Source organism: Chenopodium album, chromosome 12 (genome assembly GCF_948465745.1).
Source record: "Chenopodium album chromosome 12, dcCheAlbu1.1, whole genome shotgun sequence".
Classification (NCBI taxonomy): domain Eukaryota; kingdom Viridiplantae; phylum Streptophyta; class Magnoliopsida; order Caryophyllales; family Amaranthaceae; genus Chenopodium; species Chenopodium album.
The window spans coordinates 51,914,090-51,920,089 of NC_137845.1; positions in this window are offsets into that span (position 1 = coordinate 51,914,090).

The following is a 6,000-nucleotide window of genomic DNA, read 5'->3' on the forward strand; positions in this document are numbered from 1 at the left end:
TTACGTCTAGTAATACAAGTTATTTGTGTAGTTAGGGTTTTAAGCAATACCGCAATTCAGATCGTAGAATCGTACGATTATACAATCCGAATCCACCCAAACGATTTAAATTGTTGGTAGAATCGCTCCAAGAATCAACAGAATCAGTTAGAATCGGACCAATTCCAAAACGTTTCTAACGATTCCACTGGGGCACACAGTCTGATTTTTCGAAACCCATAACTTTTTATTACGAAGTCGGAATTTGGCTTATAGTATATATTTGGAAAGATCTTGAGGTCTACTTTCTAATACAATTGGTCCCATACCCATATCATATATATATATATATTATGTTATAGCCTAAAGAGTGTTAGGGTGTTATAGGTGAGCCTAACTTCAGCCAATGAATTATACATTGTTGAAATAAATAATAATTAAGCTTATGAAACATCAAAGAAAGTTTAAAATTACATCCAACCATTTAAATTTTTTGGGCAAAAGAATATATTCATGAGTCTTATACTCTCGTATGCACTCAATTTTGGGCATATAAAAAAGGAAAAATGGAAACTAATAATCCCACCTTTGTCTTTTATGCTCAAAACACTACTACAAAAACTATAATAAGAAACGCAAGATACAAAACGGTTAACTTAGATAGGCGTTCTCTAGAATTATATAGAACGCCTATCTAAGTTAACCAATCTATTTGATTTATTTAATTATTTTTATTAAATTGTGATTTTATTATATAGAATGCATTTCTTAGTTAATCGTTCTATTTGATATATCCAAATTTTAAACTTGTAATATAAATCGTCCCTCTTAGTTAACCATTCTATATGTTTAACATTATTTTTTAAAAAATAAAAAAAGAAAAACTAACATATCAAAAGCCCAAAATTTTAACCCTAACTCCGCAGCCGTCATTCACTCATTCTCCTTCATAACTTCCCCTCTTCATTCCCCTTCTCTCATTTCTTCCCTCCTATGAAACGCTTACTTCTTTCCCTTCACCTTCGTCGGTCAATGTTCTAAAAACTCCGAGATGATGTTCGATTAACCTCCTCTCCGTCGTCTTCTTCCTCTAGTTTAAGTAAGTCCTCGGAACACAACCTATCAGCGCATTAATCATATACTAGCTACGACTAAAGAATACAATTCACTCCTTCAAAATATTCGCCACTTGATAAAATTTTGCGGTGGTGGATGTTGTGGTACCTGGTTTTTAGTGGACAAAGATTAGTCTATAAAAGGTTTCACTTAAGTGTCTAATAAGACTTATAATTAAAGACTTAGAGTCGCCACCTTATTTTTATCCGAATAAGGACGGATTTTAAAACAGTCAATAAAAAAAATCAACTGTTAACTCCATAAAAAGAAATAAGGCACAGGGTTCGGGGTTTAGGTTAAGAGAATCGAACGTCTGGAACTCGTCTTCCCTTCCGTTCTAAGGAACGGGCTCTTACTATTGCGTTGTTAAGAATCAAGTTTTAAGACTTATAAACCACATAAAAAAAAATTAATATAAGGTAGGTTTGAGCACCAAAGTTTCACTACGTACCGATCATAGCGAGATTTTAAATTCACTCACGGATCAAAACCTTTGTAGTTCGGACATAAGCAATGTTTTAAATAACCAATTCCATTGGGTTTTTAATTTGGGTTATTGACATAAATGTCATTTTTGTAAGTGGGATTTTAGTGATCTTTGACGAATTCACTCATAAAAGTAAAATGAACCACCTTAGTTGAGGAAAATCACCCCGATTAGTGATTACCAAAAATGTCTTTTGAATAAGACAATTCAACAAATGCGTCCCAATTGACGACTTTTAGTGGATCAAGGTATTTTTGGGAGTAATACTGTAAGGGTTCACTATATAATCTCACTTTGGGTTTCAAATTCACTCGAAGGTAATTTTTGTAAGGTTTTAAGGGTTATGTGTTTAGGCTTAATGGAATTAACCAAATAAAACACGACACCTGTCAAGGCCTTACTTCCAAATAAAAAGGGAACAATAAACTATTTAATTATATTCGATTGTCAATTAATCCATCGGGTAATTATAATGGGATATAAGCTTATTTTTATGGAGATGGATAATTGTTACAACCTTATACAACTAAATAATTAATCTTAACCTCATGTTTGGAAATGAGGCCATAACTTATATTAACTATCATTAATTATTAGAAATAAACAAGCAAAGTTATGATTCATTCTTGTGTCACAAAAGGGTTTGAAATAAAAAGGTTCACGAAATTATAAAAGAAAATAATGTTTGTTAAAACTTTATTTCTGAAGTCATCTTAAAATAAAATAAAAGATTCTTAAAATAACACTTAGAATTAAGGCTGGTTAAAACTCTTATTTCTAAAGTCATTTTTTAAAATAAGATTAAAGACATTTTAATTAAAACTCCATAAGTTAAGAAGTATATATATAATATAGTGTAATATAGGTTTCATACCACCATTAGTTCTTTAAAAATAAATTAATACAATTTTTAAAAAGCAATTAAGAGAAAACGTGCATATTTCATCTATTTGATAGCTTGAACTAAAAAAATCATTAAAAATCATTAAAAAATCGAAAAAATTATTGTGAGATATGGTTGGAAAGCTCTTGAAAAGTTATAGCACTTGAGCTAAAAAATGGAACTGATTCTGGTCGTAAGGGTTGTTTCACAGGCCATCTTTGGGTCGTGGTAAGTAATTCTTTACTCTTGAACAACCTTTGCTTAAACTCTTAATTCCTTAGGTCTTTAAGCTCACTTTAAGAAATAAATCATTCTTTAAAATATATATTAGGCAGTCACATGAATGTATTAACCTTTCATATTTAAAATGCATTATAAAGAGATGCAATGCAAAATGCAATTAACCCCCCTCTTTGTAACCTATCACCTCACCAATAGGCTTGGCTTTCTAATGTGGAGTAATGAGAGATTTAGGGCTAATTTAGCACCTAATATCGTCATTACCCCTATTGGTAACATCACATGAAAACAAACACATTAGTTAGCATAATAATAATAATTAAGGAAATTAAGAAAGGAATAAAGATAATACCTCGAACTAGATGTAGCAATTTTTTGGATAACCCTTCTTACTTATCAAGGATGAAAAGATTATCACTCCTTAATTAAAGTGCAATAAAAGAGACTAAGTGAATTTTTTTTGGAGTTTTGAGATATTAAAGGAAATTAATGCAAAAATAAAGCTAAAGAACTTTTTTTTTTTGAATTTTGATTAGAGAAAATAAACTTGAAAAATAAAGCTAAATCTTGAGAAACAAACCCCCTTTTTTTTTGGTTTTTAATATAGACTTACTAATATTTTTTAATAAGGATAATAAAAAAAAATAATGCTTGAACTTGAAATATTTTTGTGTTTTTTTTTTATAGGAATTAAAGATGATAACAACTCTTAAATAAAAATAACAATATCAAATTAATTATAAGATGCTTTTAATAAGCTAATAATTTAAGAATAAATCTAAATTAGAGAGATTTTAACTAAAGCAAAGATTAGAGGAGAAAATTTTTTAGAGAGAATTTTTAAAGAGAGAATTTGTAGGAATTTTTGGTGTCTCCTAAACTTGAAAATTAGGGGGTATTTATAGGAAAATAAAGGGATTAATTTGTAAATAAAAAAAGGTAAATAAATTAAAAAAACAAGGATTATTTTGGTAAATATCAAGATTTTGGTAATAATGAGAATCTTGATATTAAGTTCTTTCGTTTTATATGTAACAAACTTACTTAATCTGTTTTGCAACACTTAAACTGATAAAATAAAGAAAACCGTAATAAAATCAACTATAGTATTCACATAATAAAAAGGCTCTAAAATGCCATGGTATTAAAAAAAAGAAAATATATGATCAAGTTATGTCACAACTCAGTAATACTCACACTGTATACGATAGCAGAGTGCCTAAATTTATTCAGTGACTATTATACTTACCAAGGTATTAAAACAACACTTATAAAATAAATATCAGCTCTGAGATGTCAGCTCTGAAAGTTACACAAAGACATTAGGTTACAATATTAATAGGATTGGACAAAATATTACAGAGCTTATATAAAAAAAAGTAAAAACAATAACCCCTGCCCTTATTAGATAGTGGTCTTTTATAGGTCTGGGCTTTTGCGCCTGTGTACATGTTGCGCTGAACCGGACATATAAATTTACCCAAGAACATCTAAACATACGGAAAAACCTTAAAAGTACGAGCATTACAAATAATAACCCTTACTAAAAGTATAAAGTAAGGTAAATCATATAAAATCATAAGATTGACACGGTCAAAGTGAAAATACACCATGTAAAATCATACAATATTAAGTCATATGACATAAATTTCAGGTAGTCAAGAGTATACTATATTCCCTTGACCGAATGACCTTAAGAAAAAAAGGTGAACTCTTATCTTGCTTTACTCTACTAAAACACAAACTTATATATATCATAGTCGTAAAAAAAAGATAAAAGATACAAAACTAGATCAAAACAACAGGAAAACAAATAAAACAGAAGACCAAATTCACGTCGGCAACGTAAACCAACGTAACGAAAATTACTATTTGGAATAGTGTCAAATAGTGTTTGCATAGTGAAATGCAATATATGACGTGTATGAAATCCAGTTGTCCTAATTAGCGTCAGATTAATATTGATACAATTGATCCAAATTGAAATTTATTGGATACAATATTAACCGCGGGGGGATAAAAAAAAAGGTAACGTTAATTCACTATTGATGATTGTACATGAAAAATTGACAGAAGAATACACTAACTAGACTGAATAAGCAAAACAGAATGATTGAAAAACAAAATTAAAAAAAAAAAAAAAAGGGAATGTCAGAGCCATTAAGTATGTGGAGAACGAACAGAGGTAAGATACCAAATGTGAAGATAATCATGCAACATCCTTCACAGAAACTCGATACACGATCCGAATTTTCAGCTGTCTTTACTATTCATACATACTTCATTACTACGCGTTGTATCCACAAGTATTTCCCGTTTACTCTCACCCATACAATACTCAATTATCCTTAGATAAATATCGATGGGTTTGGTCCGAACTTATATTTATCGGATCAAGTATTAACTGGGGGACAAAAAGACAAAGACATTATAACAAGCGTACATAAAAGGAGGTCCCTTTAGCACTACAACATATAGTACCCATTTAGGTGTGGGGATGTTTGTCATTTCCCTATATTGGTTGGGCATGAGTCTTTAGAGTAGTGGATTTTATAGATTAGGTAAACTGGTCATATAATAGAGTAGTGCACAAATCGCAAAAATCACTAGATAAAATAAAAAGAATAAAACTTACTCTAGCCGTCTAAGTGAACATACGAATATACTTATTATACTCTAAAGGAGTAAACAACACTTGTTTATAAAGAAAATGACATATTCCCCTAGCGAGACAAAAAATATTGTACTTTATACTATACGATTATTATACATATACGTATAAAAATACAGTCTAAAATACTCACTTTTTACTATAAAAAGAAATTACCCTTATCCAAAATCTCCACTCACCACTTAATTCTTATCTTCTTCCATCTTCCTCCTTGCCCGAAAAAACCAAACAAAAAAAAAACCATTAAACTCGGCCACCATGTTTCAAGAAAACCAGGAAGATCAGCCTGTCTTCACCTTTGAGGAAGACATGAGGATGATAAGGGTGTACTTCAGGTACATTGTGGGGCTAGTGGTCCTCTTAATGGCTGTATTAATTTACTTGTTAATCCACAAGTAAATCCCGAAAATTACTTCGGTGGAGTAGGGTAAAAATACATGTAGTGTTAGTTGTACTTCTATATTTTGTAATTTAGTAGTTTAGAAGTACAAATTGTAACATGTATTTTGGAAATTATAAATAAAAATCATTATTATTACTTGTTTTCTTTGTTTTAACTAATAAAACAAACGTCATTAAGTTTATAAAATATATTTAGCAAAATAATAATAATTATTTGCAAAA